The sequence below is a fragment of the Passer montanus genome, unplaced genomic scaffold (assembly GCF_014805655.1).
Source record: "Passer montanus isolate IOZ18808 unplaced genomic scaffold, ASM1480565v1 scaffold14, whole genome shotgun sequence".
Classification (NCBI taxonomy): domain Eukaryota; kingdom Metazoa; phylum Chordata; class Aves; order Passeriformes; family Passeridae; genus Passer; species Passer montanus.
In genome coordinates, this window is record NW_024360941.1 from 8,075,354 (window position 1) to 8,102,288 (window position 26,935).

General features: G+C 40.1%; 1 protein-coding gene across 4 annotated transcripts in view; it reads left to right on the plus strand.

The window, feature by feature from the left end:
- GALNT7 (polypeptide N-acetylgalactosaminyltransferase 7) overlaps positions 1-26,935 on the plus strand; it is an 82,334-nt gene that overhangs the window by 13,060 nt on the left and 42,339 nt on the right. The window lies entirely within an intron of this gene.

Sequence of the window (26,935 nt, forward strand, 5' to 3'; positions counted from 1 at the left end):
AGCCCGGCCGAGGTCCGGCCCCCCCGGCTCGGAGCCGCCGCAGCCCCCCCGCCGGTGTCCGCCACCGGCGCGGTGCTGCGGGCAGCGTCCCGCCGGGAACCCCCGGCCCCGGGACCTCCCCGCCGCCGGTGCCCGGAGCACCCGAAACGCGTGGGATCGCCTTCCCTTTGGGGGTTTCCCACCCCTAAATAACCGCGCCGGTGTCCCCTGCGTAAGAGTCCCGCAGAGGTCCCCCAGAGCTCCAACAAAGGGTGCAGGTGTTCCCTCGCCAACTCACCTAGCTGTGCGGATCGGCTTCCCGACGCTTTCCTAACCAAAGGGCAGGTTTGGCCAAGGAGAAGTAGCAGATCAGGTAATTTAAGAGCAGCGCACGGAAAGCCAAAAAGTGCTGGATTTACCCAGCTGGTGGTGCAGGTCTCCCATGCCGAAATGGTGGGAGCACAGGTGATAATGCGAGGCGGGCAGCGCTTCAGCTGACTTCTAGAAATGCTTCAGGAGGTCAGACGAGCAAATCTGCAGTGTGAGTCTTGCCATGGCCTTGTATTAGTCCGGTGAAAATAGTCTGACCCTTTGACACCAGAGTCTTAGAAGGAGTCAAAGTAATTCTTCCGTTTTCACCAGATGTTTTAGAGCTCAGGAACATAACTGGACTTAAGGAGATCTGCTTCAAGTAAGATTAGCCAAGATTAAAATAATCTTGGTAAAGTCATAAAATTTTCCAGTCATTATCTTAAAAAGGGATCTTTTATTATATGTTCACTAATGATCTTGGACCTCTCAATGGACTGCTTTGGATAATTGTATAAGGCAAGTGAGTTGACATAACTCTTGTTTTTGAAAACTGGAAATTACTTTGGACTCCTTCAGCAGATGCTCTGTCTTCTGAAGCTGTTACAGTTTGCTGTATCTTGGCAGTTACTGCTGAGATAATAGGCCATAGCGGGTTTTTTGAAGATAAGCAGTTTATTAAGTGGTGAAGTTTCTGTAATCTGTTCTTCTAGACACAATGTGGGATTTTCTGTGTGTGGAAAAATCTTCAGGAATTTATTTGTATACCTCTGAAGAAAATGCTAGGCAGCAGACATTTTGCATCAAAACCGGTCAAATTACTTTTCCTGCTCAGGAAAGAACTGTGAACAGACATTCAAAGGGACAGTCTCAAGGAAAAAAAAACGTGGTTGCATTGCTGTGTAGGACAGTGACCATCTTCAGATTTGCTCAGGAAAGGGACAGTCTCAAGGAAAAAAAATGTGGTTGCATTGCTGTGTAGGACAGTGACCATCTTCAGATGCTTATTCTGGAGTGACCACTGAAATGTTGTAGCCCTGGTGTACGCGTGCTGTGTCAGCTTACTTGAGTGCTGTGGTGCATCATGCTGTCCTTTTACATGAGCCTAAAGGCTTTTGCTCTGAGACTTTTGAGCTGAACCCTTGTATCCACTTCCATTCACATGTGAGGTCTAATTCAGAAGTCTTTTTAGCTGGTTGGCTTACCAGTGAAGGACTTGCAAGAGTTTACAGTCCTGCCCTTGATAAAGCAGCATTCTGTCTTGATTACCTGATATTGACCTAAGGAGGAAATATCCATGACAGCCATCTCAGGAAATAATTCAGTCTTTGTTGAGAACAAATACAATTATATTAAGTAAACACTGTCAAAGACGAAATCTAAACAGAATATCTGATTAATTAGCTAGATCATCTGCTTACTTGCCATTGTGGTATATATGAGAGTAACACATGCTGCTTCATCATTTTTTGTGGAACATTATTTTTGTTACTGAATTCATGTTTTGGGTTGGAGTGTTTTCCACCTCAGAAGCTGCTCAGGTAAGGGTTATTAATTAAACAGTAATGACTGTTGCCTACTAGTAGTACTCTGGCATATTAGTGGGAAGCTGTCAGAGCCCAGGAATATGTCCAGAGGTTAGAATCTGCATACTCTGCATTGTGTTAGGAGAGGCTGAGCTTGTATCTTGGAATGTGTTCCCTGAAACAGCTGAAAACAGTGCCGTGGTACAGCTTCAGCATAAGGGAAGTAGGAGTTTCATCTTAACTGCTTCTCAGAAATGCAATGGTGTGCTCTTTGTTCAGTTGTAGAAATGTGTGTGTTTGCTCTGTTGTCAGTTGCCCAAAAGTTTGTTAAGCTAAAGATGACAGATAAATCTTTTTCCTGTACAACACTCTCCTCCCTCTTCTTGCACTAAAAGCTCTAACCAACAAATACGAAATTCCTTGTCAGACAGTACCAGCCTAAAATAGAATTCAGCTTTTTTAGCTAACTTCAGGCAGTATCCTTTTCCTCTCTACAGTGTAACCCCAGGCACTTTTTAATAACACCAAAGCATTAAAGATGCAAAGATGAAAAGATTTGCTGTGTTGTTCTTTTTTATGTTTGTAACCTTCAATGTTTTCCTGCCCGCAGCAGCAGACAATAGGTAATACAGAAAAATCTTTCAGTGTTATAAATATGTACCTTAAAAAAAATATCCTTTCAAATACTGTGGGGGTTTTTCTACTGATTTAAAATATTTCAGAGGTCTTTCAGAAAGTAAAAATGATTAATGCACAGAGAGTTTTCAAAACAAAAATGAAAGTGGAGAAGTAGGAAGGAAATGAGAACAAAGTGGTGCTAACAGTATGACAGCTAGTTGGAGATAGTGCCTTTCTTTCCAGTAGAAGACTCACTGACGCATATGCAGAAGTTGGGAGGACAGAACTGTTCTCTGGGTAACCTCACTTGGAACTTCCTTCAAGAATCCATTTGAGGAAAAAGTGCTTGTGGGATTTGGAGTGAGAGATTAAGTATTCATTTGCATTATCAGAAATAGCTAAAGACAAACTTAAATCTGATCCTTAAGAACTTTCAGTTTCCAATCTAAATCAAATCAAAACAATGAAAATATGTCAAGGTCTATTCTCAGAGTCTTAACTGCACATCTGCTTTTGTGTAAGTAATGATACCTGCTATCTGATAGTAGGGATTCCAAGGCTGTGAGAAAAAATTAGGTAGAATCATTGATTTGATTACTCTGTTGTGTCTTTTGGATGCTTTCTGATACCTTCTGGTATTCTGGATCAAAGGGTCACAGTTCTGAAGCCAGCAGGAAATAACTGAGAATCATCGAATCACAGAAGATGCTGAGTTGGAAGGGACCCATCAGGATCATCAATTCCAACTCCTGGGCCTGTGCAGGACACCTCAGGAGTCACACCATATGCCAATCACACCACTGAGGCCATTCATGGTAACAAGATTGCTGTAGGGATCCCAGCTACAGTATTTGTTGTTCTCCAGCGAGATGTGTTGCTAATGATCAGCCTCAGAGGTACAGCCTTAAAGCTGCTGTTGTCAAGGAGTAGGTAGTACAGCAGGCAGAACCAATGGGCTGAAACTGTAAAGAAAGATTTGTTACTGAAAAGTTGAAAGCTTATTTAAAGGAGTAAATGTACTGTAGGCCAACTTTAACTCTCTAGTTCTGACCAATTATAGATCACCCTCTTCATTTGTCTACGTGAAAGACAGTAAGGAAGGGTGTCAGGGGTCCAGAGGGAGATTAGTAAGGTAGTAAAAGATTTGCTGGAAATGTGTGCCTGACTCAAATCTGACCAATTATAGATCACTCTATTAATTTGTCTATATGAAAGACAGTAAGGAAGAGTGTCAGTGTGTTCCTAGGGTCCAGAGGGAGATTAGTAAGGTAGTAAAAGATTTGCTGGAAATGTGTGCCTGACCTTGCACAAGGCAGAAATGTAGTGATGAGACTGCTAAACCCACAAAATAGATTCCACAGTCTGTCCTGTTCACAGGTGTAATGAGGAGAACTTCCTGAAAATTTGGCACAGGCTGCTTGGCCTTATATCTGGGAACCTGGTGCTTCAGATTTGAAGCATTACAGTAAATTCAGCATTTTACATGGCCACTACACCTGAGCCACCAGTGGATTTGCCATATATTGAAGGCATTTAATTTTGTGTCTGTAAGTGACATGATTTTATTGGGCTTTTGTTTAGGTCTTGTTTGTTTATCAGTAGTTCTCAGACTTTCTGGACCATGTTGCAAGGACTTTTTCAAAGTGTGTATGAGTAGTTGGGCAACAACTGTCCCCTTCCTCCTCCCCCCCCGAAAGTGTGCATGTCTTGGGCACCAGATGTGCTTAACAGGAGCTTGTGAGGTCAGTCTCCCACCCTTAGAATTTATGCTCCCATTTCCCTGCCAGGACAGCTAACTGTCCTTGCTGCCAGATGTCACGGCAGCCGTGCCAGAGTGAGGGAAGAGTGGTTGCCCTTGGATAGGGACAGGAGGCTTTGCTGAGTGCCCATGTCGGGTGGCAATTCCAGTACATCCCTCTGGTTCAGGAAACCAGATGATGATTGCAGCTGGGGCTGTGGGCCTTCACCAACTGCCAAGTTTAAACATTACAATTCCCACATGACCAATAGAAAGTGGAGAATTTATGATGTGGAGGCAAAAGCTTTAGAAAAATAAGCAGAAATAAAAGCTGAATGGACATTTTCTGAGCTTTTTGGTGACACCCCTTCTTCCCCACTTTTAAGAACTGCTAATATCCTGTATACCTTGGCTTGATTGTCACTGAGGTCTTAATGATAAGTTGCAGACTGAACTTCAAGTGTTATTGTGGTTTAAATTAGATTCTTTGTGTGGAAATCCCAAAGGAAATTGTTCACTTTCCCTTAAGGAGTAAGTGTGCTTAGAACAGAAACTGAGACACAGCAATTTGCAGTTGATATCATTACTGGAGGAAAGGCAGGAATTGAAATAAGATAAGAAATTGGATGTAAAAGGGGCAGTAGTGTTCAGTAGTGAAGGGATGTGAGTTTTCTGAACTTGGTAAAAATGTGATCCATGGTGGCACCTAGGTGATTAAATGACAAAATAATCTCTCTCCAATTGTTATGTTTAGTTATCTATACATAGGTCACTTTTTAAACTGGTTTGCCTTTCTCTAATTGAGTGACACCGACACAAAAGACACTGCATCAGTTCTGCTACTCTGGCATTATCTGAAAGCTGAACACAATCATTCATCAGCTGGGTTTGAAAAGCTCTATACAGGTGCAGGGCTAGATATAGCCACACTGCCTTCTGCAATCAGAGCTGTAATAAGTCACCACTTCTTGTGTGACATTTACCAGAAATTAACACATTAGCAAACTTTTCGTGCTCAACAAGTTTGGCTTGAAGACTGTGCACAGTGAGGTAGTGAGCTTGCTATAGCCAAAGTATTGCTGTTGTAGAAAGTAATCATCACTTCTGACAGTATTTGTATTGCTAGCAATAGTAATAGGCAAAATGCTTTGAGATATTAAATGAATTTTTTAAAATACGTGGTTTTTATCTAAATCTGCTTTGAAAAAGCTTGTAAAAATCTATGACCCTTGGGAGAGTATAAAAACCCCAATCCCTGTCATATTAAAAGGGAAATACTTTGACAAGTGCTTCCGGTTACATTGCAGAATCAATGACCACAGAGCAAATAATATGAAGAAATTGGGAAAAAAAAGAAAGCCTATATGATGCCTACAATTTAGTATGCATATATAAATTATATTAAAATTTTCTTGAATTCTCTTGTCATTCAAAAACCATTGTATTAAGTTAGGTAAAGAACTCATTATCTCAAGACTGTTAATTATGTATATGTCTCTTCCTCTTCAAAGGGCAGGTTTGCACCATTTTTATGTATGTGACAAGATTCCTTTTGTCCTGTTTTAGCCCCAGGTGTTACCATTTGTGAATAATGTAAAAGAACTGAACAGCTGAAAAATCAAAGATCATAAGCTAAGACTGTCATTTGCTTTTCAAGAATCCCATTGCAGGAGAAGAGTGATCTAGGGTGTCCAGGGAACATTTGGGAGCATCCTCAGCATAGGATGAAAGGTGACTCTTACTTAGGTAAGATCATGCAACAAAAACGTAGCAGTTGTATCTGTTTTGGGGATCACACAGGTAAAACTATTCATCTGTTGCAGTACCTAATGAATAAACTGTGAGTGGAGCACACTTAGGTAAGATCATGCAACAAAAAACGTAGCAGTTGTATCTGTTTTGGGGATCACACAGGTAAAACTATTCATCTGTTGCAGTACCTAATGAATAAACTGTGAGTGGAAATTGGGATCAACACCATCGATTGGGTGGTCTGTAATTTGTGGTTTTGGGAGGTAATTTGTGCTGCTTAGGGGCCGAGTAGTGAGGCATTGAAAATAACATGTCATAAATTCCTCTTTTAAATGAAATGCTAGGTAATTGTTAACTCAGTTTTAAAGCTAGTGAATATGGATGGCTAAGCTGAAGTAGGAGAAATAATAAATTCCTCTTTTAAATGAAATTCTAGGTAATTGTTAACTCTCAGTTTTAAAGCTAGTGAATATGGATGGCTAAGCTGAAGTAGGAGAAATTCTGATGCTAGTAAATTTCATTATTGCAAAAGACCATTGGGTCATCAGGAGGACAGCATTATGCAGAAGTAGATACGTAGATTTTTCTCCACATGGCCAAGCAGCATTCACCTTCCCTAACCCAAGCTCAGCAGAGGTAAAATTGCTTGTGTTGAGCTGACGTTCTCTAATCAAAAATGACAGCGTCTTTGTCCTATTTTTGTCAGATATTAAATCAGCATTACGAGAGACTGCCAAGTGGAAGTAGGGCAGGATAAGCTATTACATTAATAGGTTTGACTTCTACCTTGGGTGGGGGGCTGGGAGGATGCTTTTTACAGTAACTAGGCCATATAATCTGAGAGGACTTTAAGTCTGGCAACAGTTGCATTTAATTACTAGATTTACTCTGTAAGTATGGCAAACAAATGTCTGCTCTGGACGATTAGTTTAAAATTAGCAACGTTAGAATTAGCAACATACTCTGTGATTCTTCACAGAGTATTCTGAGTTGGAAGGGGCACACAAGGATGATCAGGTCCACGTCCCAGCCCTGCACAGCACTATCCCTGAAAGTCACACCATGTGCCCGAGAGCGTTGTCCAAACTCTTCTTGAGCTGTCAGGCTTGGTGCTGTGACCACTCCTCTGGGGAGCTGTTCCAGTGCCCAGCCACCCTCTGGGTGGAGAACCTCTTCCTGATAGGCAGCCTAAACCTCCCTGACACAGCATCAGGCCATTCCCTCAGGTCCTGTCACCGCTGGTGCTTTCCAGCTGTGTGATGGATGTTTTGTCCAGATGGATGCTGAGATGGTATCAAAAGCTTTAGTAAAATCCTAAAATACTACATTGACTGGCTTCCCTTAATCAGGTACTTGGGTTACCTTGTCATAAAAGGAAATCAGATTTGGTAAGCAGGGCTTCCCCTCATGAAGTCATGCTGGCTGTGACCAATGGCTCTGTTGTCTTTCAGGCGTTTTTCAATACCCCCCAGAATAATCTCCACTTTACCAGTCACTGAAATGAGACTGACAGGCCTGGGGCCTGTGTTTCTAGGGTCCTCCTTCTTTGTCTTTTTGAAAATTGGAACATTGTTAACCAACTTCTAGTCAGCTGGGTTATCTACAGATTCCCAAGGCCTTTCAAAAATCACCCAGAGAGGCTTTGTGATGACATTCTTGGATAAATCCCATCAGGCTCCATAAATTTATATGGATCCAGGTGGAGCAGCAGATTCCTCAGATCTTCAGTGTCAACTGGCAGTTTCATGTTTTCACAACCAGGGTAGTCCATCGTCAGTGTTGAAGACAGAGACAAAGAAAGCATTAAACATCTCCACCTTGTCAGTATCCCTGGCTGTGAGGTCACCGTCCTCCTCCTGGAACAGGCTGATGTCATTTCTGCATTGCCTTTTGACAATGTATTTTAAAGAAATAATTTTATTGTCCCCGCAGTTCTGGTCAGCTTCAACTCCTGTAGAGCTCATGCTGGTCAAAAGGCTGTCTCCTCCATCAGTTTTCTTTGATATTTTTGTGAATCAAAGGGAATTTATCTTGCCTGAATCGGACTTTAGCAGTGCACCTCTGCCTCACAGTGCATCAGGTTAGACACAGTTTTGCTGAGTGAGGTTCCCCCCAGTACTGAGTGCAGTGCTCAGGCAGTGTGATGAGGAAGGAGGATGAACCCAGCAAAGGGGAGTACTCAGCTGCCAGCAGCATGCATGTCCTCACAACCTGTGCTACTGTTTAGGCTTGGATTTGGGGCTTTTCTGGCTTTTCACTTCATGCAGAGACAAAGAAAGCATTAAGCATCTCCACCTTGTCGGTATCCCTGACTGTGAGGTCACCATCCTCCTCCTGGAACAGGCTGATGTCATTTCTGCATTGCCTTTTGACAATGTATTTTAAAGAAATAATTTTATTGTTCCCGCAGTTCTGGTCAGCTTCAACTCCTGTAGAGCTCATGCTGGTCAAAAGGCTGTCTCCTCCATCAGTTTTCTTTGATATTTTTGTGAATCAAAGGGAATTTATCTTGCCTGAATCGGACTTTAGCAGTGCACCTCTGCCTCACAGTGCATCAGGTTAGACACAGTTTTGCTGAGTGAGGTTCCCCCCAGTACTGAGTGCAGTGCTCAGGCAGTGTGATGAGGAAGGAGGATGAACCCAGCAAAGGGGAGTACTCAGCTGCCAGCAGCATGCATGTCCTCACAACCTGTGCTACTGTTTAGGCTTGGATTTGGGGCTTTTCTGGCTTTTCACTTCATACAGGTTGTAGGAGAAAAAATTAAACTCAGTGGGTTTCTGGAAACTGAAACAGTTTAAGATTGTGCTTTATGGCAGATTAGGATTTACCAGTTCAATTATAGCCTCCTCCTCCTCTGTGAAGGAGCTTGTGGGGAAGATATGTGCTTTTGTGGAAGAAGTATTTTGTTGTTAATAGCTGTACAAAGATATAGAGGAAAAAGCTGATACTTGTATTCTACCTTTGTTTTTCAAACAAGCATCCTTGTTGTGTTCCCCTTGCTTGGGATCATATAATTTTGAAATGTTTGCTTATGCATTGGAATATCATTTGAATTGGCAGTTCTTAAATTTGAAAAAAACCCAAAACAATGTAAGCTGTTTGTGAAATAGATTGCTGCTTTCCTTCCAGGTGCGTTTTATAGCACAAAATTCCTATTTTCTGAAAATACATGTATTTCCCATGTGGATATAAAATAATTTTCTTACCAGGCTGCATGCAGACATTGTTACAGAAACAAAAATTACTACTTTTGTAATTAAGAGATGATGCTTTAAAAAGAATTGTATTAATCAGGAATTAAGCCTGTTTCTCCCTGCATAAGCATGCCTCTTTACAAGGGAACAAATTACTCTTTTATTTTTTCTCTCTATTATAATAAACTAATTGCTTGCTGCTGTATGGTGGGCTGTACTTATTTTAAGTTTCTCTTACAGTGTTTTCTTGAATCCCTTTTTCTAATCCTTGAATGTGGTAACGTTTTTTAGTATTGCTCTTGCTTTCCTAGGCTACAATGTATTTTCCTTTGACTTCCCTGGTGAATGTTCAGTTGCACATAGCAGCAGTCAGCACTGATGTGTGAACCTCTTAGCAGCAGGAGAGAATTGAAGGAAGGTAAAAGGTAAAAAGTATACAGTTTACATGTGGAAAACTTGCTTTACAGGTGACAGTCTCAAAATATAATTGTTAATGAAATTACAGCATGAGCAGATGGTGCTCAGCCCACAAAGTTTCGTACTTATTTTTGTTGTCTTTTAAGAAATTGGCAGCAGTTCTCAGCAAGAACTGTTCTGACTTGAGTTGATGTTTTTAATAAGGCAGAAAGGTATTATTTTAAATACTGTGTTTTAGAAAAAAATACAATATTTTTAATTAAATCAAATATAGTCTTTTTCATATTCAAGCATTTTTGCTACAGTTTGGGGATTAAAATTTGCGTTAGTTTTAACCTGCAGTAAAACATTTTCTTTTTAAGCATTAATAAATGAACAAAGGGCCAAAGCATAGCATCCCATTTTATTTCTCAGTTCCTGCCTTCATGGTTTTGAGATTTTGAGGCATTGTCTTTCTTTTGAGTTCTTTATTAAGAATTCTATCTATGGCAGAGAATTATTTACCATTTTAAATTTGCTGTAGAAAATCTCATCTGTAATAATGTTTTGAAGCAAAACCTTTAAAAAGTAACCAAGCTACCTCTTAAAAAAGTTCCATTTTTTTGCAATTGAGGAAAGAGGATCAAGAAAGAAAGCATTAAGATAATGGGGTTTTCAGAGGAAATTAATTGTTCTCTGCACGCTTTAGTCTTGAAGCAAGTTTTGCTACACTCTCAGTTAAATGAGGCCTTGAAGTCAGCTCTTCAAGGCTTATAATATATTGCTTTTATTGGACTGCTTCCCCTGCTCTGGCTCTGCTATTCCATCTCCCACAGTGTTATTCTAACATTTCAAAGTCTGTGAGAAGCTTTAAACCACAGCTATGAAATATATTGGTTTTTTCTCACCCCTTCCATGTTTTCCGCCCTTATTTCCCTCCCCTCTCTGCAGTATGTTCTGCCTGTACAGAGCCAAGACCTGCAGTAGCGACAACATGAGAACAGTGTCTCAGTAAACAGCAGAGATAGAAAGGTGCAGTAGGTGGGGTTTTGTTGTTTGCTTCTGTTGATGGAATATGAGATTCTAGCCATAGGAAATGTATCACTCACTTCTAATCACAGAGTTCTTAGCCAAGAGCTCTCAAATGCAGAACAATGCTTCATGGGTTTCCTGTGCCTCAGCTCTTGTTGGTGAGTGGTAAGAATCTCCTGCTGACTTCTGGATAGTTTTTTGGAGATCTTCAGCTCCAAATTCTGATATTTCAGTCAATGTAAGTAAGGTACTCCTACAGCATGAGATTAACCAAGTTAGTAAAGTAGTATTCTGGAGTAGTCTCTGTAGGTATTCCAGCCCTGGGTGTCTGAAGTAAGACTTTGAATTAGTTCCTTGGACGCATATGTGTGATCTTGGTGAGTCTTCTGTCCCTCATTGTGTTTACTTAAATACTTGCTTATTTTTTTATTTATGTAAACACTACAGGAAAGTTTGGGCTAAGAAAGGCCAAGAAAAGTTAACCTGACAGTGAGGCTGTGAAGCTCTTTAAGCAGTCCTAGGCATGGTGTCATCCTTCAAATCATCTGAAAACCATCCTCAGTGAGAGCAGCTATCCATGAGGTTGGGATCTAGCCTGGGACAAGACTTTGATGCCAAGCTTGGGGCGAGTGTTTACTCTGGGCCAGCTTTGGCAGTGGATGATGAGACCTTGAGTGCTCATTGACAGAGCAGTGAGTAGGTGTGCAAAGTGTCAAAGTCATCACCATTATTTTGTGTAGAGAAACAGTGGAGGAGAAATCTCTGCAAGATGCAGAGTTTCTGTCTTGGAGAGCAGGCTTGCCTTTTGCATGAATAGGCACATCAGTCACCTCTCAGGGAGTTAACAAGTTTTGCTCCCATTATTATCTTCTACCAAGACTGGTGATGACAGGGGAGTTGTCAAGCTGTTGTGATAAAAGGGAGCAGACTGCCAGGATAGTTCATGTAGCTTTTAATCTTTGTGTATGCCTGAGGGGCCTTGGGAAAAGAGGATGGCAGGGAGCAGGCTGGATTAATTTTTCTGGATGAGATGGATATGTCCTGGGGGTTGGCCTACTTTAAAAATAATTAGAATTCTTTGAAATCTGTTGTCCTTGAGCACACTTCATCTGTCCTATGTCCCCTTTTCTCTGATTCTCATATGCCTAGATCTTGTGGTTGAGAGGTGCCTTGTGCCTCTTTGGGAGGCATTTGTTTTGGTAATATTTCCCAGGGGTGCATAATTTCTAAATCGAAGCTGACTGGTGTGTATGTGTGTGGTGAGATGCACACAGGGACTGCAGGTAACCACAGGTGCCCAGTTATGATTTTGCTCTTAAGCCGAGAGCAGAGAGGCTGCTCGACTCGCAGTGAGGTGTGTGAGACACTGATGCTCAGTTCTTAACATCTATATTTACTGGAAACAAGGATGTGGTTTTCTTCTTTAAAATAAACTTTATAAAATAATCCTGCATGTTTGCATCAGGTGACGAAGGTATGGTTGGATCCTTACAAGAGCCTTGATGGTGATCACTGATTGACTGCAGCCAGCACAAGTCTGTGTTAGTGTAGTGAGATGCATTGATCTTGTTTATATCTTGATTAATTCATGTTCTTATTCCAATCTCATTCTCAGCTAAAGGATGAATACCTCATTTTACTCTGTTTCTTTTCTTCCTGCTCGTTCTGGTTTTTTTCATCATTCATTCTTTGTGGGAATTTGAGGGGTTAATTAGGCTTACTCTTGACCCCTGTTCAACAGTTTAAGAATTTTTTTGCATTGCAGTAAGGTATTATTAAGTGGCATGGATGTCTGGAAGCAAGGAAGCAAGATGAATGGTCAGACTTCTCCTCTTGACTTTGGGCAATATATTTTCAATGGGTTTGTCACATGCTAAGGGTTTTACGTGAAAAGTAAGTTTTCATTTTAAAATTTAAATTCTACAATTCATGTCTATGATTAAAGAAGACTTCACAGCCTTAAACATTAAGCACCAAAGTTTTTTACTGATAGACTTGGCCAGTTAGCATTGCTGCAAAGGAGGGGCTGTAAAGTTACTCCCGTAAAGGAGATTGAACAAGTTTTTGAACAGGTTTTATCTTGTATGATATTTGCAAGAATTTATTCTGTACTGATAACTTGTCAAAATACTGTTTGCAATCTAATCCCAGCAATCATAATTTTTCAAGAATGGCTTCACAGCTGTTAATTTCTAAGAAACAGACAGAACTTTTATCTATAATTTATCTAGCAACCATAATGTACTACTTAATGTTACCAAAGGCATAATGTTGCAGGCAGAATTCATTAGAATTTTTAGCTTTAAACATACTCTTTAAAAATATATTTATTAGCTTAAAAAGATAATCTTGACTCTGATGCCTTAACATGTTCATTGATGAGAATGCTTTTGCATGTCAGAAATAATTGTTTGGTTTTTTCCCTTGTTTTATTCTCCAAGCTGAGATTTCTTTATTGCAGAGCATCATATTTTTATATATTTCCTAAATGCATAGGCATTTATTTTAAAGCCGAGTATTACTGATGAGGAAGTTAAAATTTCTGATATTCTGTAAGTCACTTTGGCATTACATGTGGAAACTTTTCAGCAGTGTATATTTAGTAGATCTATTCATAGCCTAACACCAAACCCAACAGCTTTCCTGTAGGAAGTCCATTTTCTGCCCTACATGTATTTATTAATTCTGTCACTTCTTAATGTTCCTTAAGTACTATTATACTGTATGGTCTGTATTCAAAGAAACTTTAAACTACATGAAAAAGACCAGTTTTGGCAACTCAAATTTATACTGTATGGTCTGTAGTATTCAAAGAAACTTTAAACTACATGAAAAAGACCAGTTTTGGCAACTCAAATGTTTTATAACTGGTGCTGATTTTATCCCAGTGCATGTTAACCTCCATGATGTTCCTTTACCTTAATATCTTTATTTTAAAGTTTTGGTTCCTTAACTTATTTTGTTTGCAGACTGAAGACGTACCAGCACTAGGCTGACACATTCCCTCATACCCTTTCTTTTCTAGTGTAGTGGCATAAAAGAGTGGATACAAGAGTGGGAAAGTACATGGAAGGGAGTTCTGCCTGACATTTGGGTGCACTTTCTAAGGAAAGGGTAATTTTGGACACCTAGAAATATGTGTTCAAATCACCATGCTCTGAAAAGCCACCAGTTCTGTATATATATTTTAATGTAAACTGTATTGAGGCTCAGAGAGTTCCTGAAAAGTGAGAAGCGCCCTCTCCTAGTGGAGGGCAACTGCTGGTTATGCACATCTTCCCTCTCCTCCATGAATTTAAGAACATGCAGCTCTCTCCTTAATTCTCTAGTAAGAGATAAAATAATCCTGTGTATGTGTGTAGATTTGGCTTGAAAGAAGGGAGATTCATATCACTAAGAATACTTAATAGAAACATACTTTGTTTTGTAGAGCATAACAGTGTTCCTGTCTTACCATTAATACCAGAGGAATCCCTGGGAGAGAGGAAGGGCACCCCTCACCCAGACCACTCAATCTGTTTTACTGTTGTGGGCTTCTCCTACTTGCATTATTTCCAGTTGGATTATTTCTGATACAGGATTTGGGTGTGGTGGCTCAATAAATCACTCAATTCTGCTGGGTTTTTTTCTGATGCTCTTAATACACTATGAGTATCTGACCCTAAATGCATTAGGGACATAAGCGTGCTGCCTTTCGTGCCTCTGCTTTCTCAGCACAGCAAGTGGGTCTCCTCCAAAAGACAAGAAATGTTTAAGAGAACTTGGTGGGGAAGGTTTGTTGGTGTTTGTTTTGTTCACAAGGACCATAGAATGCTTTGGAATGGAAGTGATTTTAAAAATCATCTGCCATGGGAAGGGGCACCTTCCACAGGACCAGTTTGCTCCAAGCCCCATCCAATGTGGCCTTCAACTCTTCCAGGGATGGGGTATCCACAGCTTCTCTGGGCAACCTGTTCCAGTGCCTCACCACCCTTGCAGTAAAGAATTAATTCCCCGTATCTAATTTAAATTTGCCCTCCCTCAGTTTGAAGCCATTCCCTTGTCCTTGTAACAAGTCCCTCTCCCTGTCTCCTGTAGGCACCTTTAGGTGCTGGAAGGCTGCTCTAAAGCCGTCCCAAGGCCTTCTCTTTTCCAGGCTGACCCACCCCAAGTGTCTCAGCTTGCCTTCATAGGAGAGATGCTCCATCCATCCCTCTGGCTCTCCTCTGGAGTCCAATGTTGTAGGTGAGTCTTGTTTTAGAGGTACCAGCCCTGCCAAGTCAGGTAGCTGCTGTCCTTCCATTCTGCAGTGTTGTCCCCGGTGTCCCTCAGGGGTGCTGAGAGGGCTCTGAGGATGGACAGCCCTGGAGTCCGTGTGCCTGTGCCCCGTGTGGCTGTGGGCAGCTGGGCAGGCAGCACTGCTGTCTGTCTTTGCTCCTCCCAGGCGCTCTGGTTTGCAGCTACTCCTCGCTTCCAGCAGCTTCCCCCTGCCCCACTCCTGTTCTGAGCTAGCTCAGCACTGCTGTTTGCCCTGCTTATGGATGCCAAATTCCTTTGGCGTGCTCATGCTGCTGTCTGTGGGGAGTCCTTGATCCAGCGAAGGGTGCTCACATTGGCACACGGACAGGACAAACATGCCTGGTGTGGAAGTAAACTGACTGCAGAAATGTAGCCATCCCACTCCATAGCATCAGCCTGAAATATCTAGCAGGTATCAGACAGAGGTTTAAATCCAAAACAAATTAGCAAAAACAAAAATTAAAAAGCAGCTCATCTGCAGCAGCTAAAAACCACAGTTTTCATAAATCGTCTGCAAGAACTAGATGCATCTTGTAATTCATATTTCTGCTGTTCCACAGTTCTCATTGCAGCAGAGATGGAAAATATCCCCTTCAGGTTTTGCTGTATATCTGCAGTGATGGGAAGATAAACATCCCTGTAATACATCAGTGTTGACATTCAGAAGCCTTCCAAACTTTGCTTTTTAAATCAAATGGAAAAGTTAGCTTTGAGCCTCTTCACTCTGTAGGAAGAATGGGCAAGTGTTTTGTTTTTTTTCCTTTGCCACATCTTACATAAATCTGACATCCCTTACAAATCTGCAGTTGCCATACTGTCAGGAATTACAGAACTGGAAGTGCTATACTAAACAGAAGAAAAATATGCTATATACAGGTAAAACACTATGTCTGAAGGAACAGCTAATGCATAGACTTAAAGTGTTCATGTTCTGTTGAAATTATTTAAAATGGAAAGGTGCCTAGCACTTTATTTTTAAGCTGTTATTTTTTTAATTGAAGTGAATCAAAAAGTGAAAAGTTCTAGGTTGTGCTGGAATTTTTGCATTGTTTTTTTGGTTTACTTTATTTATATCATTTACTGAAAATATTTAGTGTGATAGTGAATCAGTCTGGTTTTTTCTGTCTTAACTTACAATATTTGTCCAAGTCTGTATCGGACAATAAAGTAATGTACTGAGAAAATGTTGATTTGGATAACTTGCATATGACAGTCTTAAACAGGGCATATACCTTTTATGTTGTGCTGTTGTCATTTGTGTGTAAAAACTTCTCAGAAGAAAGCATGTTGTCCCAAAAGGTGACTGATTATTGACAGCAGTAATACTGGCATGGTTGACAACCATGGGAATGTAGGATGTCTTACAGAAGAAGCTCTTTTATATTGCTTTTCCTTTACCATTTTCTATATACTACACAATCTATATAATATTTCTATAATAAATTTCTATATAATTTTGCAGTTCATTGAACGGTAGCAAAACAGTGGATTTGTGTGTGTGTGTGTATTTTGATTAGAGTATCAAAATCCTTGTGGATTTTGGTTTCTTTTGCTGATTCTGTTTTGATGTACAGTAAACAATTCTGTACTGTTTACTGTCCTGTCCTGGTACATTTGCCAGTTCATGCTTCTGTGGTATTTGATGCCTGAGGTATGTAGCTTCTCTCCTATACTGGAGATTGAAATACTGACAATTTTCTTCTTTGCAGTTCCTCCTCCTGGGAGGCATTGTCTCACTCCCCAGTCAGACTAAAGTATGAGCTGCCTTACTGGCTCTTCGTTTTCCAGCTACAGGCCAGATTTTCCTGTGTTAGAGACAACAGACTCTCTTTCCCAGGGACTGCAGAAAGCTTTTGGATTGAGTTTTCTGACAGGCTTTAACAAAATTGTCTTTGTTAGAAGTTAAAGTGCAAGGCTAGCACATAAAGGTCGTGATTCAGTGAACTGTGTTCCATTCAAACACCCATTTAATGAACTGGATAGATCATAAGTAGACTTTGTAGTTTCTCTTCTATGTAAGATGCAGTAAATGAAGGGCACAGTTTTCATAAATGCAGTTATTAGCAGCTCTGTTTGAAACCCACAAGTAATGCACATGCCTAGGGCTTGTGGAAGTCCCTCCAGATGGAAACAGCATTACTGGGGTGATTATACCCTGAGGAAAGGCTCACTGTCATTTTGAGATCAATTTTTAGCCAATGTTCCATTCTCAGTATTTACATGGAGAGTCTGAATTGCCAGAACTTCAGATTTCATAACAAAACTGTTAACAAGAAGTGAACATTTGTTGGAAAGATTGAGTTGCTGCAGAGAAATGCCTGTTGCTGTAGTGGTTGGATGGTGAGGGTATCCTGCAGACAGAGGCACCGTGCTGAGAAAGCTGACTTCCATGTTTTCTGAGCAAGAAGGATCCTCATGCATCTTTCTTTGTGTGTGCTGTACCCCCCCATTGATGGGTGAGCAGTGGAATGCTACAGTCCTATGCTGAGGAGTCAGTGCAGATGGGAGAATGCTGTTCATTCATATCTTCCCCAGATATCTGGTCAGAAATGCCAGCCATAGTGTACCTGAGCTGGAAGCACAAAGATCATGTTAAAAGTCTGCATCTCTGAACCTCCCTTATGTAAGGAGATCCCTCAGAAGATGTTCAGGGCTAGAAGTTAATCCTTGGTGCTATGTTAGGGGAAGGCAGTGGGATGTCAGTTCCCAGTGTTGACTTGGAGAGTAATGTTTTGATCATTAGCCTCATACAGCTTCAAGTTTATATGGTGGCACCACGGTGGATCACCTGCACTGACACAGTAAATATCAGGGGAGTGCATTATGTGACATTCAGGTGCAGCGTGGCCGCCTTTCTGATTGGCCCCATGGTCTCAAGGTGCCCACAGTGGCTTCCACGCTCCAAATAAAAACACTGCATGGCAAGTGCAGAGAAATGTGCAAAGCTGGAAGCACGGGCTGGTTTAGTGGAGCCCATTTAGGAAGTTTGTGGATTATATTATAGCATTCTTGCTGGCTATCTAAAAGATGCAGATACCCCAGCTGTACTAACACATTATGTGGCTTCTAAAGCAAAGCTATAAGATAGATTTTTATATTCATCATGTTTACCTCACAGCAAAACAAACAATATCACTAGCTGTATGTGTCACAGAAAGAGCAGTCTATTTACCAAGATTGATTTGTCAGTTCAATATATTGGTTTTTTATTAGTTTAGTGTTGCTGCAGGCTTTTTTTTTCTTTTTATGCTTCAAATGGATGTGCTGTGTTGATTTTTTGGGGGTTTTTTAAGTATTTGGTGCAGATAAGAACTTCTCTTACCTCAATGGTTCAGTAGTCTATAACTAATTTATTGGCAAACACTACACACATTCTCCTATGTAGGAAAGACCAGGAAGTTTTTATTAGGTTAGTGTTGCTGCAGGCTTTTTTTTTTCTTTTTATGCTTCAAACGGATGTGCTGTGTTGATTTTTTGGGGGTTTTTTAAGTATTTGGTGCAGATAAGAACTTCTCTTACCTCAATGGTTCAGTAGTCTATAACTAATTTATTGGCAAACACTACACACATTCTCCTATGTAGGAAAGACCAGGAATGAAGGGCCAAGGAAAGATGAGATCAAATCGCAGAAAACAGAATTGGTCACAAGTTATTTCCCTTCTCTTGTCTAGTCAAGCCATGCACAAGGTAATTACATAAATACTCTGAATTTTGGAGATCTTAAAGGAGTTCAGATGAATCTTGCAGAAGTGGGTTTTAGACTGTATGTATAATTTGCATACAATGCAGTTTTTGGATTTAGCTGACTGTTTCATTGAAGAAGCTTTAAAAATGGTAGAGTTGATCAAATTCTAAAAAGAAATTTAAAAAAAAAGACAGAAGTAGACTGTGGTAAAGTTTAAGAATGGTTACAGTATTTCAAGATAAATCAAAATCTAGTCATGCGGTTTGCTCCTTAAGAGCAAGAAATATGAAATGAGATTGGCATATCTGTCTTTAAAAATTGAGGCAGACAAGATATAGCACAGTAAAGTGCATCCTTTGATCAAGCGTGTCTATTAGTGATGGATTTATTATATTGTAAATGTCATTTACTTGCTGAGTTATATAAAAGAAATGCATGATTTTTGAATATCCATCTGTCCCAGATGACTGAGAAAGAAGAATGAAGTTCCTCTGCAGGCTTGAACCAGTGCAGTGTTCATTGCTGATGCCTGGAGAGCCAGAAAAGTTGGCCTCAGCTACTTAGAACATGATGATTGATGGTAGTTCTTGTTTCTTTCTGAGGCTTTTTCTGAAAAATAATAGAAGTTGGATTTTATCTATAGTAAAGTTATAGATTATATATTGTAACTCTTTTAATTCAAGGGAATGTTCGTGTTGTGGTTTAAGCCCAGTGAGCAGCCCAGCCCCAGGCAGCTGCTCCCCCACCAGTGGGATCAGGGGGAGAATTGGATTGGTAAAAGTGAGAAAACTCATGTGCTGAGATGAAAACAGTTTAATAGGGAAAGCAAAAGCTGAGCACACAAGCAAAGCAAAAAGGAGTTTGGGTCACCTGTCCTGGCTGTGTCCCCTCCCAACCTCCCAGTCATCCCGTCTCCTCCCCAGGGTGGCAGACTGAAAAGCAGAAAAGGCCTTGGCTCTGTGCATCTCCTGCTCGGCAATAACAAAAACATCTCCACATTATCATCCCTGTGTTCAGCACAAATCCAAAGCACAGCCCCATACCAGCCACTGGGAAGAAAATTAATTCTACCTCAGCCAAAGCCAGCACAGCTTGTTTTTACGTGCATATCTCTACAGCTTGAAACTGAGTTACTTAAATTTTGATTGTTTCAGTCCAAAAGAAACCATTTTTTCTATTTCTTTTTTCAGTTTATAGAGAATATTCATAAAATGGGTTTGGTCCTGGTAAAATAAAAAGCCTTGCTACTTCCTAATCCACTGTGTAATAGTGCTACACAGAAAAAAGGAGAATAATTTTGTGGAATGAAATGAAGCTGGACAGAGGACATCTTGGAAATTCTTAAAAATTCCTAACATCCATATAAATAAACATGAGTTCTATTTTTAAGATCTCATTGAAACATATGCATAAAATGAAGAATGTTCCTAGAATGAAACAGAACGTGGAAGGAACAATGACTCAACTAGAAAGGTCACAAGCTTCATTTAATGTTGAAATGTAGTGATGAGAACAAATCTTGTATTGAAGCTCTTGAGTGATGCTGTGTTTTAAGCCCTTTCATCTTGGAGGGCACAGCTTCCCAGGAAAAAAGGATGAAGGAGGTTTTTGGGATGGGAAAGAGATGTTTGTTATTGCTGAACTACTGAGGGCTGTGGAATAAAGTTCTTGGCAATTGTAGCAAAGCCCTGAGTGTGAGTTTTTTAATTTTTGTGGTGTCTCATCTATGGCGTAGTAACCCATATGGTGTATTTGAGGGTAAATATAATTAACAGGTCCTTTTTTCTTGGCTTGGAGCTCTGAGTCACTGCAGTCTCTGTTTAAGAATGAATTAATGTGGGTGATACTCTACAGAAGTTCATAGTTGAACTGCCATGCTAAATACATGCTAATGACAATGTAGGCTGCAGTATGTAGAAATGTATTTATCTGTTGGGCAGAGAAAGAGGGAAGGCTATGGGTGTTTGAAAAGCTCTTGGTGGCAGACTGTTCTACAGTCACTGGATCAGCTGGTAGTTTATTAGATCAGTCTTAAGTGTTTAACCTCAACTGACTTACCTTGTGTGATGTACAGTATTTGTGTTGCCTCAGTTTGTGTCAAGAAGAGAGCCAGGATCAGTGCAGGCAGGTCTCTTGTGGTCTCTGGTTCCTTGGGGACCAGACAAATTGCACTTGGAAGCAACAAAAAAGACATTTAATTAGCAAGGAGCAAAACCACACCTGAAAAGATGCAGTGTGTAGGGAGATACTTGCTCTTATGTTTCTTTATGTTCTGTCCTACTCAATCAAGGCCAGGTTGGATGGGGCTTTGAGCAACCTGGTCTAGTCGAAGATGCCTATGGCAGTGGGGGTGGAACTGAGAGATTTTTCAATTTCCTTCCAACCCAGTCCATTCTGTGTTTCTAAGATTACTTCAGCTTTCTTCTACTGAAAATGTTGAATGGTCTAGTTGTAATAAACTTGTAATAAATTATTGCTATTCTGAGTTTAAAGTTTTTCTGTCATCTTTAGAGTGTTGTTTGTAAGGAAAGGATTTAAAAGCTTTGGATCATACTTCTGTCTTATCAAGGGTACTATCACAACTTTTCTGTTATTCTGCAGCAAGCAGCTGCCGATACAGTTTTGTGTTCTTTTTATTGCACAGGTTACTAGTGCCAACATGTTTTTATTTCTGGAGCATGGGAGAGACTGAAATACATCCCCTTAGGTAATGCAGCAGCTTCATTTACAATTTAGTTTAAGAATATTTTTTTTACTTGGAAATGATTGTAATCTTAATGATAAGAGACTATTTTGCTTGCTTCAAAACTAGCCTTAAGTTATAAAATCAAGGACAGATTTCTTTGATATTAGTTTATTTAGGTGTTTATCTTAGACTTTCTATTTTAGATCTCATTAATTACTATCCAGATTATATCATATTCTCCATAGCCACACAGAGAGGTACAATGAGAGGTACAAAGAGAGTAGGTTTAGACCAGATATTAGGAAAAAAGTCTTTCCTGTGAAAGTGGTGAGACACTGGAACAGGGTGTCCAGGGAAGTTGTGGACACCCCATCCCTGGAGGTATTCAAGGGATAGATGTAGTTCCAGGCAACCTGCTCTAGTGGAAAGTGCCCCTGCCCATGGCAGGGGGCTGGAACTAGGTGGTTTTCAAGGTCCTCTTTCAACCCAAACCATTCTATAAGTCTGTGATTGCTCTGCAAAGTTCTTGGGCATAAGTGGGGGCTTTGAGTGAAATGGATCTCTGTCAGGGCTTCTTTAACACACTGTGGCTGTTGAACTACAGATGGGACCAGGGGTAGTGTGACAGGGCCAGGAATGGCAGGATGGGATGTGTAAAAGCTGAGTAGGAGTTGTACCTAAAGTAATCAGGAAGGAGATTGGTAGGTTTAAGAGCTGGTTCAATATTCCCCAAGCACTGAGTGCTGGTGAAAATGAGGACATTAGGACTGCTATTTTTTACAGTAATTTGTTCTGAGGCACTCAGTGTCTTTATTTTTACTTGATTTCAGTCAGGCAGAGTCTAATTGTGAAACTGCTTGTCGCACAGGAGTTCGAGGAGTACTGCACCTCTCCTAAGGAGGCATCCTACTGTAACATAGGTAAGGTACAGGCCATGTTCTATCTGTCATTTCCTGTACTCTTAAATCTCCCTGAAGGTGAGAGAGTGAGGTTTGCAAGTTTTGGGTGACCAGTGGTAGCATTTGTATGAGACTGAATCTAGCTCAAGCACTCCGGCCAGTTCTCTGGGTAGTCTCTGCTTTCAGTGGAGGTATCTGAGCTTCCCAAAGCAAAGGAACTTGCCCAGTCTGGACCAGAAGCACATGAATGTGACAATTTGTGGAAGATCCAGACTCCAAGAGAGACATATCCAGCAGTAAGTTCTGGGAGAGCAGTGTCATTGGAAGATGGAGAGAGGAGCAAGGACAGGGGGTAAAGCAGTGCAAGTTAAAAGAGCAGTTGTGGCAGGATTGCATTACTTTGCATGGGTTTTAAATGATACATACACAGCAAGGCCAAAGAGGATGACAGAAGTATCGTTAGCTCCCCTTGCAAGTGAAAGATAACGTCACAACAGAACAATTTCATTTAAATGGGATGCTTTGATGGTTATCATACTGACATCCAAATTTGGGTATGTCTTTAAACAAGATATTCTGCAAGTAGACAGGTGAATCTCGGGATTGATTATGTTCCTTCTGTTAGGCAAATAACCAGGGAATCAGGTTCTTTCAACTGAAAATAAGTATTCTTCCTTCTTCCATAGGATTTGTTATGTGAGGGCTTCCATAGCTTAATACCAGTTCCTGTGCCTTGTGAGTGACCTTGTGAAGTGCTGGCTGCAGACCATGGCAGTGTGCAGCACTAGCCTGGAGTCACTGTCCTAGATGACTGCTTCTACCATGACAAAATAGACGATATCCAAGAGGACAGGAAGAGCTAGTGGGTCTTTTTGCCCTGGGAACTCTTGGAGCAATCATTTGAAAAATGAAATAAATTTGATGAACTAAGCCTTATCTTCCACAGTGTCTTTCTTGAACTCACAGGTTCGGACACCAGCAGAGATGACCTCAGATGTTAATGAATATTGTTAGTTTTTAGACTCATTACTAGATAACAAGAGGTTGTTGTTATCCATTAATAGGAATCCGTGATACAGAGGCTCATGTAGATTAATGCAATTGGAACTTGAATGGAACTTGAATTCTGTCAAACTCATTCATTACAGCAGAACATTGAGCTGTTACCAATTTCACATCTCTACAAACAGTTCCTCTCCTTTACTAGGTGCCCTTCTTATTTTTGGACATGCCACTTTTCCACAAGCAGTGCTCTCCTATCTCAGAAATGTCAGCTATAAAGTAGAATAAAGTTGTTGATCTTACTCCCCACTACGTTGTTTTGCTTTGGCTAGCACTGATAATCTGGGGTTTCAGAAGTACTGCTACTTTACTGTTCTCTCTGTGTCAATATTGATGGCAGTGGTCTGCTGATATCTACTGAAAACTCAGTAACTTCTGTACTGCAGAAGGTATATGTACTAGAGATTGTCCTGTTCTGCTTCTGCCTTATCACAGAGGACATAAGGGGTGAGTGGGAAAGGCATTTCTCTCAATGCTGATGACTAGCAATTCTATTACAGGTATCTCTTCCTGGCAAAACTGTTTCCTCTCAAAAAGCTACTAAAAGAAAAATAACAAGTTGGATTAAGGATGGCGCAGAGCAATGAGTAGTGTATCACATGTCAATCAGCTGGATAGATGCTGTGAAATCTAGGAAATAGGTGAAGGAGGAAGTTGCCCTGGTTTTCTTTTAGATTAAATTTTTTTTAAAAATAAGAAATAAAAACCCACCCACAATGTTTTATTTGCCATTTCTCAGATATAGGTGGGAGTACAAAACACATCAGTGTAAAAGTACTGCTCAATACTCATTTCTCTAAAGCTGTTTCTGGCCCTTGCACCTTATTTGCACTTCAGTGTTATGTATTTTTTAGTGAGTAGATATATATATATATAGATATAGATATGTAAATATGCATATAGTGTAATGCTTCCTTGTTTATATAATAAAATTACTTCTTATTTGTTTGGTCTTTGTGATTCATAAGTGGCTTCTGACCAAGTTCATGCTGAAGACTCCAAAAAGTAACAGGATGGGGTTGTTGTCTTGTAGGATTAGATTACTTGCTCTTTGGAGATGCCACCACAGCAATGTGTTTGTGGTACAAAGCTGTACAGTCGTGGTAGTTCTGTGTACCAAAATTTCTTCCGGGATGGTAGATATGAATTGGTCTTGTTTAAGTTTTTAAGCTGTTTCCCCTAGGATATTTAAGGGGGCAGAAATCTGCAATGGAGTGGTAGCACTCACTGCGTAATGGACTTTTGTATTGTCAGTATATGTCCAAATTGAGGGCAGTTGTGAACAGAGAAATATAACTTAGAGAATTATATTTTTCTGAAGCTGCTGGTGACAAACACCATCAACAGCATGGTTTCTGACTTGGGTTGCACAAAGCATGCAGTGGAGGGATTTAGCAATCTGTTCATTTTACAAACATGCATTTTTAAACTTCAAAAGTTTTCTTTAACTTAGTGTCAAATAGTACTTATCTCTGTGTTTCTGGAGTTCTCATGAATGATCTATCCTAATTTTCTACAAGCTTTAAAAGTCACTGTAGGAGCTACTGAGCATGTAAGTATGCATTCCATCACTTTGAAGTGCCTCTGAAATATACTGAGAGGAGTCATAGCAGGACAGAGGCTGTTTTGCCCAGGCACTGTGACAGCAAATGGCCCTTTCAAGCCAGATGGCTTGAATGTCATTGCTCATATCTGGCAAAAGAACTCTCCTAGTCCAACTTCAGACTTAATTTGAGTCAGCAGGGTTGTTTTGTGACAAAGTTGTTTGATGGGAGGTTTAGCAAAATATGGTTTAGAAGCAATGCTGCGTGTGGAGCTTAAAACTTAGTGATTGAAAAGGCTTTATTTTTATTTTTTTTAAGTGACAGCAGAAGTGCTGTTGATCTTTATCCTTGTTTGAGAAGCTGGGTGTTTTTCCATTTGCCCATTTGCAGGACCAGCTGTAGTAGGTATAATTTCTGCTTGCTTGAAAGGAGGCTACCATGGCAGGGGTGGAAGGTGTGAAGTCTTATGGGATGGAGCCCTTTGGGAGTCAGAAAACTGTGTTGAGGGAATCATTGCTTATTTTATTTATTCTGAAGTTCTCAAAAGAAAATTCTGAAGCAAATCCACTTTTCTAAAATCAGGGTTTTTTCAGACATTATTTAATAGAGAGTCTTAGGCAGTTGCCAGTCTTGAACTAGTTACTGAAGAAAAGCAGATTATGCAACTTTCACATTGGCAGTTTTATTGCCAGCTGCAACTCCAGCCCTCCACCAGATGACTGATCTTTCAGCCTTACTAAGACCTCTCACAGGCTTTCCTTTTACTTTGTATAATTTATAGGCATGTTTTCAAAAGGAAACAGTTATGTTTTCTGTACCTTCAACTGCATTCCCGTCTTCTGCAATAAGGCACCTAATTTGTGAAGTAAAATGACAATGACTAACCCCCTTTTTTTAATTTGCAAGTCAGGTAGTGACTTTATTTATATCACGTAACTGTTTCGGAAACACCCATTGCAGTTACTCATACATATTTCACTAAGGAGTGAAAAAAACATTCAAAAAATAAAGAAGAATGCACCAAACTTGATCTAGAAAGCCGGCAGGAAATCCTAGGTCCAACCCTATGGGAAAAAAATAATGGTCTGTGGAAAAAAACTTTTTTCTGTATTATGTGTCCTTTTTATAAAGATGTAATGAGCTTTTGTTGGTTTTGTTATTTGTCTTCAGATGTGAGAGAATTCATAGGTTTTGCTTTTCTCCCCTCGTTTTTGGACATCCTAGAAGTGCAGTATTCAGATGCATGTTGTGCTCACTTCTTCTGAGCCCTTTCTTCACTTTGCTGTTCCTATCTCTTTCAAAGCTTTCAAAATAATTTTCAGACCATCTTGTTTTGCCACTTTAGGAAGGTTCTTGTGCTTTATCTTTTTTTTTATACACATGCCTTCCTGTTTAGCTGTTATTGTATGACTACTTTTGCCTGAGGCAAACTTGTAATCAGTGAGAAGCACTGATTAAAAATTCTTCTGAATTTTTATATGGGATTAATTTTTTTTCGTTTAGCTGTTATTATATGACTACTTTTGCCTGAGCCAAACTTGTAATCAGTGAGGAGCACTGATTAAAAATTCTTCTGAATTTTTATATGGGATTAATTTTTTTTTCTTTTAAAAGGAGGTGTGTGTCATAATTCATAAAAGAGAGAGGAAGCCCTAGAAGTTCCTAACTATGGCATTGTGGTTTACATAGTGACTGAAGTAGTTCTCTGTTTGTGGTTTGACTTTGCTTTTGTTCCAGACAGTATATGGAAAATCCTTGTCTCATTTATCTGTGGAGAAATGACCATGCACTTAAACCCCGCTAGTTCCTCTTCTATTATTTTAATGTCCATAAAATGCTGAAATTAAGTTAGTTTTGTTCATAGCATCCCATATGATTGCTGTGTTTTAGATTTGTGTCCAGGGATAAGGAGGAAGGAGTGAGCAGCTGTGTCATGCTGAGCTGCTTGCCAGGGTTAACCCACAACAAATACTTTCCATTTTATTTATCCACTGTGCATAGGTATTGGGGGTATGGTGTCAATGAGTGTGCTTGTGTGTTTATATATAATTTCCTTGTTTTATGAAATATTTTTTCCAGGCCAGCAAATATGGAATATATTTAGTGCATAGACGGGAACTACAGATAAATGCATTATAATGCAAATTGTGCATAGCAGTTATAATGAGGCTAAATTTAATAAAGGATAAGTCAGTTCTGATGGCAGCAGAACAAACAAATTTCTTTCAGAAGTGTT